Genomic DNA, 13,703 nt, shown 5'->3' on the forward strand with positions numbered 1-13,703 from the left:
GTGGTACATGAAAAATATCTTTCTTTTTAAAGGTACATACTGGATGCGAAAAGGAGCCCTTGGTGGCTCAATGGTTAAGCGCTCAGCTGCTAGCTGAAAAGGTTGGCGAGTTGGATCCAGCAGTGGCTCTGTGGGAGAAAAGACCTGGTCACCTGCTCTCTTAAAGATTACAGTCTAAGAAACCTTATCGGATAGTTCTGCTGTGTCCTGTAGGGTCACTATTGAGTTGGAATCAACTGGACGGCACACAACACCAGAGTATTTAGGAGTGAAATGACGTGATATCTAGGATTAGCTTTAAATGCTCCAGAAAAAAAAGGGAAATGAGACAAAATGTTGATATTTTTGAAGCCGAATGGGCTTTCATACAGGTTGATTGTCTTCTCAACCTTGGTGTGTTTGGAAATTTTCATAATTAAAATAAAAAAAAGAAACAATTGTCAAAAAATAAAGACATATTCAGATAAACAACCCATAACAACAACAACAGAACCCTATACAGTATAGCGTTGAAGCCTTTCTCTTTGCCATTTTTGATATTAAGTCTTTGTTCTGGTAATCATTGGTATAAATACTACTCAAAATCTTTCCTTCAATGTAGTTAGCTCGTTTTGCAAACAGTCGCATACATGAGTGTTGGTGTGGCCTGGCGTGTGTTCTCCTTCAGGCGAAAATGGTTTACAAGACAATAATAAGTTGCCCCTAAAGGATTTGGACTTTCTTCTGTTATGCTTGTAGAGTCGCCTTTCACTGTGTATAATATTTTTGAGGGAATGCAAAACTATGTCCTCCAAGACTCCTCCATCTCTGGGACATTCATTTGTACCACTAACATTTTTGAGTCTTGAGTTGTCCCAGGTGCTGTGAATTCACAATATTCCTATAACCCTACATCTAGAATGCAGAGAAGTCAACTAGACTAGACGTACATTTGGGAACTGTTGGTGTATAGATGATAACTGAGTCCATGACAAGAAAAGCCAGAGTTTGTTCAAATTCTAAGATCATTGTTGAATCCTATTTTGCTAGCAGTAAGTAGTCATTGGAGCGCCTGGGCAGTGCAAATGGTTTATGTGATTGGCTGCTAAGCAAAAAGCTGGAGAGTCAACTTCACCCAGAGGTACCTTAGAAGGAAGTCCTGGCAGTCCACTTCTGAAAAATCAGCTCTTGAAGACTCTGCGGAGCACAGTTCTACTCTGAAGTACGTGGGAGTGCCATGAGTTGGAGCTGACTTGATGGCAGCTGGTACTGGTGGTAATCTTAACTCTTCCTATCTCTCCCTGCCTGCTTAGGGTTGGATCGCTGAGGACAACCTGTTACAATGACTATGTAACATTGGATGGGAGCAAAAGGACACTAAAGCCCTCTGGCATAATTGAGGGGTGAAGACCTTCCAGAAAGTTCTGCTCTTATTTTCTCAGGCTTTCCATATACATGTTTGTTTCTGTAAATTGCTTTTCTCGTTTGGACAAATGATTAACTGTAATGGCCAGAGTAAAAAGCTACCAGGAATGAGTTCCGTTCAAAATTACAAAGGTTGACATTGGAGTCTCAGTGAGTTGGTTTGAGAGTTCTCAGAATAATGCTGAAATATTTTAAATGGGATAACAGGAGAGCATTCAGTGTAGCTGCTGTGTTTTTGATGCTGGAATTGGTTTAGATATAACGAAACTGTCCTTCTTAATGTTAAAAACAACAACAGCACGAAAACCACTCACATATCTCAAATCCCAATTGAGCTAAAGCTACAAATCAAATCCATTTATAGGCCATGGTTGAGAGATGACTCTTGGATAATGAAGGCTCATAAACCCGGGCTGTAGTTAGCGTAAGATGTAAACAGGGGCCTTCTTGTTTTCACTCTGTCGGAAGCCCTAATTCATTTCTAATTGCTGTCTCCTGGAAAAACACCATGTTGTCATTGCCTTTTAAATTTCTCTGTCTTGTAGAGAAAACACGTATTTTAGGTCATTAAGAAAAACCTTGTCTTGCATTTAGATGATGTTTTTGTTCAATGCAGTGGAATTATTATTTTGTTTCAGCGACGATTTGTGTGGTAAGAAGAGACTGCATACATTTTAATTTAGCAATGAATTAACAATAATCGAGAGAATGTGGTTTTTCCACTGTCACACGCTTCAGATCTACATGTTCATTCAAGCCAGAGACAAAGAGCTCTTGCTATTTTAGATGTTTATGGTGAATTGGTCAGGAAGAAAAAATATTGGCATGTGAAATAGTAAAACCATATATCTCCATTTCCTGCTAAATATTACATTTTGCAGTTTAAAAAAATCCATGAGGAAAAAGAAAAAGAAGCCTTTTAAAATTAGCAGATGTAGTAAAGAAAAACCAATACTATTATTATTTTATTGTACTTTAGATGAAGGTTTTAGAACAAACTAGCTTCTCTTTAAACAGTACACATATTGTTTTATGACATCGATCAACAACCCCATGACATGTCAGCACTCTCTCTTCTCAAACATGGGCTCCCTATTACCAGCTTTCCTGTCCCCTCCTGCCTTCTAGTCCTTGCCTCCGGGCTGGTGTGCCCCTTTAGTCTCATGAAAAACCACTGTTATTTTGTATAGAACAAATGCAAAGCAGAATGTGGCAAAAATCAACTTTTGTCATTTTTTTCCAGATTATGAAATAGTACCCAAATACATATGGAAATTTAAGTGGACAAAACTCCTCTATTTTTTCACTCATTAGCTTAAGTTATCTTAGTTATTTTTTCAGTGACTTAGCTTTGCTCTTAGAGTAAATTGGAGGAATATATGAATTTGGGGATAAACTACTCTCCGAGGTTGTGGATGAAAATGTGGTTAAATTGCAGGTCACTGCCCTTAGTCTGTCAGGAGACTTGGAGGATATTGGACGGACACACAACTGTCCTCCACCATTTCTAGCTCAAGGATGTCTGGGAGAAAGGGGTGAAGGGACCAGCATTGCTGGACAAGACGGTTGGGGATAGCTGGGAAGAGCAGACCTGCATTTAGTCAGGGTAAGGACCAGGGAGGGAACTGGAGATCTCAGAATTACCATTTTATACCTTGATTCACCACTGGTCTCAGCGTGAACTGTAACATGGAGGGTTGGGGCAGAAGTAGGCAGGTCTTAGGTCTTGTTGAAAAATAGATCCATTCTTATATGTTTTGGCTTGTGGAGTAGCAAGAAGAAGTTTTGGTTATTCCTTATCCCTTTGTTAAGATGCCTGGCAAAACCATTTACCCACTTGATTTTTATCAGCTGCATTTTGTATTATGTGGGTCAGCCATATTTGTTGAAATAGAGCCTGAAAGTACTGATAAGCAAAAAGCAAAAGAAATTCATAATTCTATCTCCAAGAGATAACTACTGTTGACATTTTCGTATATATTCTTTCAGCAGGCAAATTAAAAAAAAAAGAAAAAAAAAAGATGTTGCTAACATGAGCTTTCACATTAAAAATAATCAAATGAAAACACAGATGTCAGGCTGTGGCTCTGCTGTAAGCCTGCAGTTCTTAAGGTGTTAGGTGAACAGAGGAAAGAACCAGGCTCCTCCAGGCCCAGTTTTTATCTAACATCTTTTCTAAAAACTTTCATGTCTTCTCTATTCTTCTGGGGAAAAATAAGGAAGCTGGAAAATCAAATGCCCAATCATTATCTAGTCCAAAAACCAAACCAGACCCGGTGCCGTCCAGCTGATTCTGACTCATAACTGCCCCACTGGGTTTCCAAGGAGCAGCTGGTGGATTCAAACTGCAGACATTCTGGTTAGCAGCCGAGCTCTTAACCACTGAGCCACCAGGGCTCCAATATCTAGTCCAGAGGTTCTCAAAGTGTGGTCTTCAGACCAGTAGCATCAGAGTCACTGGGGGACTTGTAAGTAAGGCAGGTTCTTGGGCCTAACTTAGGCCTCCTGAATCAGAAACTCTAGTGGTGGGACCGAACAAGCTATGGTTTATAAGGCCCTCCAGGTGAATTCTGATGCACACTCAAGTCTGAATATTACTGCCCCTTGGAAAATTTTGGAGTGAGGTCTATATGGTTACTGGTGACTGGTCATGGTCTCTGGTAGCCTGTGGTTTGGCTCAAAATGTGCAAGGGAGCTACTTTAATGGTGTCTGAATGAAGTTTCCAAGAAGAGTCTAAAGAAAGAAGAGGCAGCTGTTTACTCTGGAGGTCAAGTGGCTGAGAGTATCAGGAGCAAGTAATTTAAGACTGAGAAGAGCAGTTTGTGTGGAGATATGCCCTAAAGACCAAATTAAGGCTAATGAAAATATTGAGAAAGAAGAATTGCAGTATTCATAATTATTGGAACACTGTAGACGCTCCTGTCATTTGAGTTGATTTCTTCTGCCTGTATTAGAGCAATTAACGCACATCGGTAAATAATATTGTATTTGTATTTCCTTGAGTGTATTTGAATATGTCTTCGTCTTACAGCAGGAAGCAAAGTGCAGTGGACTTTTTTTTTAAATAAGAAAATACTTCTTTTTAAGCCATAAAATGCAACTTAAACTAGCATTTAGCCTTTGGAATTGAAATACAGAGCATTTATGAATCTTTTAATTAACTGTTTCTGTCTGTGTATACAAATCATTTTCTGTTTCAAAACACTCGGTTCCTTACCAGCTGAGTGACTATGAGAAGGACTGAAAGCTCTCCGTGCCTTTGTTTTCTCACCTGCAAAATGGGACAATAATGCTGAATATAGGTTATAATAAGAATCAAATAAGATACTGCATGTTAAACTGCATTCTAAACTACATAGCATTATTATGGCCATTTTTTATTGTATATATTACAAAAACCCAAACTTGTTGCTGTCAAATCGATTCTAACTCATAGAGACCCTGTAGGACAGAGTAGAACTGCCCCATAGGGTTTCCAGGGAGCTGCTGGTGGATTCAAATTGCCAACCTCTGGATTAGCAGCTTAAGCTCTTAGCCATATTATATCAGGTTATTATATAATGTTTTTCAACATAAACATTAGTTAGTTACTTGTAGTAGGACACAAATCACAGTAAACATTTATTTTTCAAATATGGGAACTCTTTTGGTCAAGACATAAAACATGACATAAGCTAGAACTTAGCCTTTGGAATTGAAATAGAGAAAGTTTGTGAATTTATACATAAGGAATACTTACTGGCAAAGCCACCAAGTTGAGGTCTATTTATCATACTGTTATAATGACTGCATTACTGATTGTACCCAGGAAAACAACTTGGCAAGGTAATATGGTACTTAATATTTTCAGAAGGCAGAATTCTAGACAGTTCTTGGTGACCCAGAAGCTGCAGATCTTGAACTTAAGATGCATATTGCTGGGTCCCCCCGCACCCCCCCCCACAGAGATTCTGATTGGAGAGCTGGGATGGGGTCCAGGAATGTGCATACGTAGCAAGCATCCTGGGTGGCTGGGATGCAAGTGACCTGAGGGCCCCACAATGGGATACAGTACCCTAGAGGTCGTTGTGTTGTGGTGTAACACTTCAGAAGAAAAGAGGGTGTTTACAGCCGCACATCCATGAAGCATGGGTAAAACTTGAAGACATAAATGGAATTTGGCAAATATGAAGGTGTGATGACCCACTGAATTAGAAGTGCAAAGATTCAGATATATCTCCCCCATGTGCCATAGGAACTTACTTTATGATAGCTACGAGACTGAAGGACTAAAAGATGATCTCTCGCTGGCAGGAAGTTGTTAGAGAAGAATTGCATCATTTCCTTCCCCACCAATGACTAGTTGTCATGGAGTTGACTCTGACTCCTGGCAAACCCATGTGTATCAGAGTAGAACTGTGCTTCATAAGGTTTTCAGTAGCTTATTTTTTGGAAGCAGATTGCTAAGCCTAGGCTCTTCTGGGTGGGCTTGAACCGCCAGCCTTTCAGTTAGCAGCTGAGTGTGTTAACGTTTTTTCCCACTCTGGAATTCTACTTCCTTCCCAGCCTTCTTATTGCTCCAGTCCTGCAGGTAGCTCCGCTGGCAGCACACACTGCCCAGGCCTGGTGACAGCAGCCCCAGGGCCATCACTAAGCAGGGCCTCTAGGAGTCAAGGTTTGGGCCACTTTTAATTTTTTCAGACTTCAGTATGTTAATAATGCAGAAAGCCAGTCCAGGGTTACCAAAATAGCAGTATATATAAAATGTTTACATTTAACAATTTAATTCTTCAACACCAAAAAATTCAAGGTAATATAATTTTACATTTACTAATTATGAGACTTCTTTAAAATATTAATTCATAATAGGTGATGTAGTTCAGAAAAGGGATGCAGCTTTAAAATTGTATGATGAGCCTATATTTCAGTCCTGCCAGGGTATCTATCTCTGTGAATGTACTTGTAACCTCATTTGGAGATGATATCAAAAGTCTAAATTTGAGGCTCTTTCTGAAAGTGAAGTCTAGGCCAAACAGCTGTCCTAGCCAGCTGCGGAATAAACCCTGTTGTTAAGTGTATTTTCTACTCTTATAGTTATTTAAGCTTGCAAAGAATTTTGCAGGCCATTTCTTGTTAATCACCTATGGTTTTATCTTAAAACCTTGAAGGCGTAAGATAATACATGATGCTATTTATACACGTTTCAAAGACAGGAAAACTAGAAGTCAGGATAGTGGCTATCCTTAAAACAAAAAACTGTTGCCATGGAGTCGTTTCCAATTCATGGCGATCCTGTAGGGCAGAGTAGAACCGTAGGGTTTCCAAGGAGCAGTGGGTGAATTCAAACTGCCAACCTTTTGTTTAGCAGCCTGAGCTCTTAACCACTGCACCGCCAGGGCTCCTGGTGGGGGTTAAAAAACAAACACACACCAAACCAATTGTGGTCAAGTTGATTCTGACTCATGGTAACCCCACGTGTGTCAGAGTAAAACTGTGCTCCAAGGGGCTTCTAATGGTTGGTTTTTTGGGGGGTAGGAATTGGAAAAGGGCAAGAGAATTGCTTCTGGGGTGCTGGTCACTTTCTGTTTCTTGTTCTGGGTGCCAGTAGCATGATTTGCTTATAGTCTGTGCACTTTATTTTTTGTATGTATGTTATACTTCAATACAAATCTTATTTTAAAAAATGTTGCTGAACCTTTGAAATTCACAGAAGTATATCGTTGCTGCAGCAGTCCCTTAAACCAGAGGCATCAAATCGGATTGAGTGGATTTTTCATCTCCACCTTTGTTGGCCAGAACACAGAATGCTCCTTGGTGGGTCCCTGCTGGTGTGTCCAGATGGCCTAGCACTATTGACAATTTGGACCATCAGGTTTTTGCTGGTGAATGTGGCTGAACATGGGAAGTTTGTCACAAGCCCAAATATTTGAAGTCTCTTGCAGAAATTCCCTGGCCTGTGGCTCCAGCTGGGGCAATGGCGGCTTCTCAGTGTCACTGAACTCATTCACTGCATTCACTTTGTGTGTGTGTGTGTGTGTTCTTCTCACCCTTCCTGATGTTATTGTCCATAGAGATTTGTAAGAGATGGGAGAACTCGAAGCAGGGTCTTGCTTGAAAAGTGGGTACCCTAACAGCTGGCCCTGTGGTCTGCATGCCTCCAGGAAGTTGTTGCTAACACCTTGTCCTATATGGCAGTGCATTCTCAGGGACCTGAGCCAAGTGTCACTAGGAGTAACCAAAACACATTCCCAGCTCTATGGCTGGACCAACAGGGGGCTGGGAGGCAGGGTGGAGAGAGCCTTGGCTTGGGAGTTTAGAGACTTGCATCTGAGTGCATGTCCTAATGGTAACTAGCTGTGTAACCACGCACTGGTCCCTTGATCCCTCTGAGCCCTGGATTCCTCTTGAATATTGAAGGGGCAAAAAAGAGGTATCTCTAATTTTCTTCCTGTGGTAAGAGTCTATGATCTTATCATAATAAAAACAAGCTTCTTGTTGAGTTTTAGATGTTTACCAAATTCCTTCCTCAAGTCCACCTTACCCCCACTCCTGGCCTCTCCACTGTAATTCTATTTATCTGTCATGGTCTAGATCAAATCCTGCTTCCCATATGAAGTCTTCCCATGAGAAAGTCAATGGTCTGTCATACCTATCATCTACTTACCTCCTGTTATTTATATCATGTCTTGGTTGTAAACTCCTTGATGAAAATAACAATATAATTCATCTCTGTATCCTCAGTAGCAAGTGTTCTTAAATGTTGGTTGACTGACCTGTGACAGATTGGCTGCTTCCAAATCACGCACAAAAAACCCCAAACCTGTTACGGTTGAGTCGATTCTGACTCATAGCGACCCTATAGGGCAAAGTAGAACTGCCCCATAGGGTTTCCAGATAGGGACTGGTGGACTCAAACTGCTGACGTTCTAGTTAGCAGCTGAGCTCCTAACTGCTGTACCATAACACGGGGAACTTAAAAATTCAGATTTCCAAGTTCAACCCCTGGACATTCTGGTACAGAGATCTAGGAAGAGGCCTGGGAATCTGTATTTTTAAATAGCATCTGAAGGGTTTCCAATGTGAAGCCTGGTTCAAGAACTCCTCCTCCTCTACACGGGGATTTGTATGAAATACTTAATACGTATGGACTGAATGAACAGAGGAACCTAATGTGAAAAATGTAATTGACCATATTTTTTAGTTATCTAAGATTTTTCCAGAGTAAACCAATATGTAGGACATGGATCGAGATTGTGATACCAAAGCCTCAATCACAATTCAAATAAAGGCATCGAGGTTTTCCAACAATGCTTTCTGATATATAGGAATGTTCTGTGTCCTGAAGATAGACTAAATGAAATATAAAACTTTATTTCACAAATAATATTCTCCTGAAATAGGCAGACCTTCTTTTAGATGTCTACAATGCTTACTTAACTCTTTTCTACCAACTTCTTTGCCCTCCCCCCCACCTGGGCCACCTGCCTTCCACCTACAATGCCTACCAGTTTAGAGCCCTGGTGGCACAGTGGTTAAGGGCTTGGCTGCTAACCAAAAGGCTGGCAGTTTGAATCCACCAGCTGCTCCTTGGAAACCCTATGGGGCAGTTCTACTCTGCCCTATAGGGCCGCCATGAATTGGAATCAACTTGACGGCAATGGATGGGTTTATTGGCCTTTTTCTTCTTCCACCAAAACTTGCCATTTCTCATTCTCTGTATTTATTTATTCATCCATTCATCTGATAAATACTGACTGAGCCCTGTTTTATGCCAGGCTCTATGCTAAGTCCTGCGAATACAGCAATGAACAGAATACACATGGATCCTACCCACCCATGGAATTTGCACTCTCAGGGGGAAGGCAAATGTGCTATAAATAATTACAAACGTTAGCTAGAGCCTTACAACTTTATCTCAGCTGTTAAATTAATGACATGTAAACTATGGGCTGCTAATGACTTAACATTTTATTCTTCCCAGATAACATTTGCTGCTAAAAAGACTTTAGTGCTTAACCTTAAGAAGTAAGTAAGGAGTGGAGGGGGAGAAGAAGCTTCAAAAGATCTCTTCACGGAGGGGACCTTTTCTGACATTCTCAGGTTGCAGGAGCCAGCTTGGTCCACCTACACGGCAAGTTTGCGGTTCTAGGGAGTTAATGTCCACACTCCACACCCGCGGGAGTGGCCTTCAAACAATAACCAAGGGGAATTGGTGGATAAAACACTGAGCTGTGGACTATACCTCCCAACTGCAGTGCCTGAATCATCTTCTTTCTCTTCCCTCTTATTTCTCCAGTCCCCTGGGTGTTCCTGGGAACACCCCCCGAATAAACAATTTGTACTCTAATCCTGGAGTCTCTGGCAGGTGCAAACAGTTAATGTGCTCAGCTACTAACAGAAAGGTCGGAGGTTCAAGTCCACTTAGTGGTGCCTCAGAAGAAAGGTCTGGTGATCTACTTCTCAAAAAATCAGCCATTGAAAACCCTGTGGAGCGTGGTTCTACTCCGACAAACACAGGGTCACCCTGCGTCGGAGTCAGCAACTGGTTTACTCTAACCCTGGTCTCAGATCAACCTAAAACAATAGTACATGAGCACATACTTGTATTTTAGTGGCCATGTATGCTAACATGTACTAGAAAAAATATAAATTGCATGCCGTATCTGTGATTTCATGAATATTATTGAAGCTTAAGTTTAAAAAAAAGGCATCAACTTAAACAAAAGTCATAAGTAATGGTACTCAGGTATTACACCAATCCGAGAGGATGTGAATGTGGACAGCAGTTCATGGTGTTAGAGCCTGTGGCTGCCTGCAAAATAGGGGGCTCCTGACTCTACACTCAACTCAAGGGTGTGGGTTCTTAACACGGGGTCCCTGGAAGGGCTCCCTAGGAACTCTTGGAAGAGTATGCAAAGTTTTGTGTGTTTAGATCCTCTTTCACCCCAAATGTGCATTCTTTCCTCAGTCTCTCAAAGGGGCAGATGCTCTCAAAAGTCTCTAGAGAAAAAAAGGAAGGAAAGCACTCTTGTTTTTCTTTTCTTTATTAATATAACTCAGATTTCTTTTTCTGTTGCAAAAATACAAATAGAACAACAACAACAAAAACAAAAACAAAAAATAGAACCAAAAAAAAAAAAAAAAAAAAGGAAATGAGGAGATAGAGCCGTGATTCAAATGGGAAAACAAAAGGTGTTTGTAGGATGGGGTCACTTGGTGGCTTCAGAGAGATGAGCTATCCACTTTCTCCCACCCCCCTAAAAAGAACTAGAAATCTCTTCTGAGAATTTGTATTAGTTGGGAAGGATGAAAGTGGCCCAAGAGTAGCCTCTGTGTACAACTAGGGAAATAATCTTCAGTAGTAAAGATTCATTCAACATTTGAATCTCCCAAGTATCAAAAGGCAGGAGTAAATGAGATTTTTGTACATGAATATTTTATTGAAGCAGTACCCAGGACAGTCCCTGTTGCTTTATAAAGTGAGACTTTTGTTAATAGCAAAACCAATAAATACAGGAAACCAAACTAATGCATCTTAATGCCTGATTTTGATGCATATAAAATTTCAAGAAATTCAGTGCTTGATAGCCAACTGTGTATCTGTGCCGTTCAGACTGAATTAGTTAGGATTAGAATTAGCTGTAACACAGGAAATCCAAAATAACAAGTGGCTTAAAGAAGGCAGACATTTATTTTTCTCATGGGAAAGTAGGTGGTCCAGGGTTGGTGAGATTATTCACAGCATCAGGGAATACTGTGTTCCCTCTCCATGTTGTTCTTTATTCCCTTGCTCACCTCATTGTCCAAGATGGCTGCCCCAGTTCAAGCCATTATGTCCACATACCAGCCAGCAAGAAGGAGAAAAAGAAGCTTTCCTTTTTGGACACGTCTGGGAAGTTGCATACACCGTTTCCTCTTACACATCTTTGGACAGAGCTTGACCACGCCTACCTGCAAAAAAAAAAAAAAAAACGAGAGGGTAAAAAATGTAGTCTTCATTCTGGAAGTTCATGGGCCCACCTAAACTTTCTATTGCTGTGGGAGAAGGGGAGGACTGGGTAATACCAGTAGTCTTTGCCACTCAGATCTACTCAGATCTTTTATATGTAGGTTGTTCCAAATGGTTATCTTTGATATAACATTCGACTATGGGTCTTACTTAATGTGCCAATGAAATTGCTTGGCCCTAACCACCCATTTTTTGGAGCTGCTTCTAACTAAACCTTTGCTGATATTCATAAATAAAGCATATTTTTCATTTTAAGTGTCTGTCCGCTTGGTATTGGATAAAATTCAGCCCATCTAGAATAGCATGTCAAATTTGTGGATTCTTGACATATTCGTTCCCTTTTCCTTTCTGTTCAGCATCTTTTGGCCATTTTTCCATAAGTCACAGTCTCAAACAGAGAAAGAAACCAGGGTGAAGAAGAAATAAAGGCAAGCTCAGATGGCCTTGTTCCTTCTTAGCAGCATTTCTAGAAAGGCTAAAGTAGAAGAGATTGAAAATAAATAAGTTGCAGAATTATCTGTCATAAAGAGAGTCTCTACACGAGGTGTTGTGCAAGGTCCCGTTAATTGCCATCTGTAATCTTAGCTGTCTTTGAGTGGTACAAACGGTTCACGCCCTCAGCTGCTAACCAAAAGGTTGGATGTTCAAGTCCACCTACAGGTACTTCGGAAGAAAGTCCTGGTGATCTAGTTCCAAAAAATCAGTCACTGAAAACCTATGGAGCACAGTTCTACTCTGACATACATGTGGGTGCTATGAGTCAGATTTGACTTGACGGTAACTTTAAAAAAAAAAAAAAATCTTAGCCACAACCCTGTGAAGGTGACATCATCTCCACTTTGGAGAAGAGAAGAAACTTGCCAAAGGAACCAGTTACTAAGGGGTGGAGGCAGGATTTTAGTCAAGGTCTCTCTGACCCCAAAAACCATGCTCTTTTGACTGCTGCATCCACTGATTTCATCTTTCCATTAGTTTTTAAGGGTCAGATCTCCACTGGAGAGGTAGTTTTTACGTTCCCACTGCCCGGGACTAAAAGTAGACCGTGAAGATATAAACAAAATGAAGAGGTTCAGAGAATGCTTGGCAACCAGCTCCTCGTGGTCTCTCTGCCCGCCCTAGTTTTGAGCTTTGTTATTAGCCAGCACTTAGGAGGCACTTGATATTTACAGAGTAGCACACAGGACTTTCAGCCCCAGCTGGCATGCAGAAGATGAGACAGAGTGCCTTCTCTCCAGAATACTTTAAAAGAGCAAAGATTGTTTGAGGACAGCGTTTCCTCGGCTTCTCATCCTACAGTGCTTGAAAGGAGAAAGTGATTGAAATAGGAGGCTGGAAGGATGGACCCCTTCCAAACTTCCCTTCCCCCTGGCCCACTGCCTGAGATGGAAACTCTTACCCAGAGTATTTAATAACAGAAGCACACATGCATTCAGTTCTTGCTCTGTGGTAGCCACTGTGCTAATTGCTCATTTCCAGACAATTCTGAGTGGCAGCTACTATTTTCGTTCTCATTCTTCTATAGGGGAGGATATAGGGCACTGGGGACCCAAAGATGTAGGACATTCTCATCCACCTGGAGGAGACAGATGGAAATAAATAACTACAATGCCAGACAATTGGTGCTGTAGTGGAGATATGTTCAAAAAGGTCTGGGAATGCAGAGGACACGGCTAACCATGCCTGAACCAAAAAATCAAACCCATTGCCATCAAGTCGATTCTGACTCATAGTGACCTTATAGGACAGAGTAGAAATGTCCCACAGGGTTCCCAAGGAGTAGAATAATATTAAAACAACAATAATAGCAGCTAAAATATTGAGAGATTGTTTGCCAGGCACTGTGGTGAGTGACTTAATTTGCTTCTTCCAATAGCATAGGTACCATTCTCATCCCCATTTTCCAGATGAGAAGCTCCAGGCACAGAGGGCTTAAGCACCGATCCGAGGTTCTCCAGCTGGCAGTGATGGAGCCAGGTTTGAGTGGACTGTCAGACCATAGAATCTTCAGTACTAAGTGATTCACTATGTTCTCCCTGTCAAGGGAGTCTTCATAGAGAAGGTGGCATTCGATGTTTAATACTACCTTTGCATTTGAGAGATGTGGCACTAAGGCTCAGTTGAGAGGCTTGCTCAAGTTCATGTTACTTGGTGGCAGGCCAGAATTTCTTCCTTTGTCCCAGGCTGCATCTCACAGTCACCCTGGCACTAAGGTAGGCTGGAGGGCTTCCATAGTACAAATGGACCAGCAGGAGAGTCAGGGTAGGAGGTGACCTGGACCCCCAGCCCAACCTACCCCCACTACTTAGTAGG

The sequence above is a fragment of the Elephas maximus genome, chromosome 9 (assembly GCF_024166365.1).
Source record: "Elephas maximus indicus isolate mEleMax1 chromosome 9, mEleMax1 primary haplotype, whole genome shotgun sequence".
In the NCBI taxonomy this organism is placed as follows: domain Eukaryota; kingdom Metazoa; phylum Chordata; class Mammalia; order Proboscidea; family Elephantidae; genus Elephas; species Elephas maximus.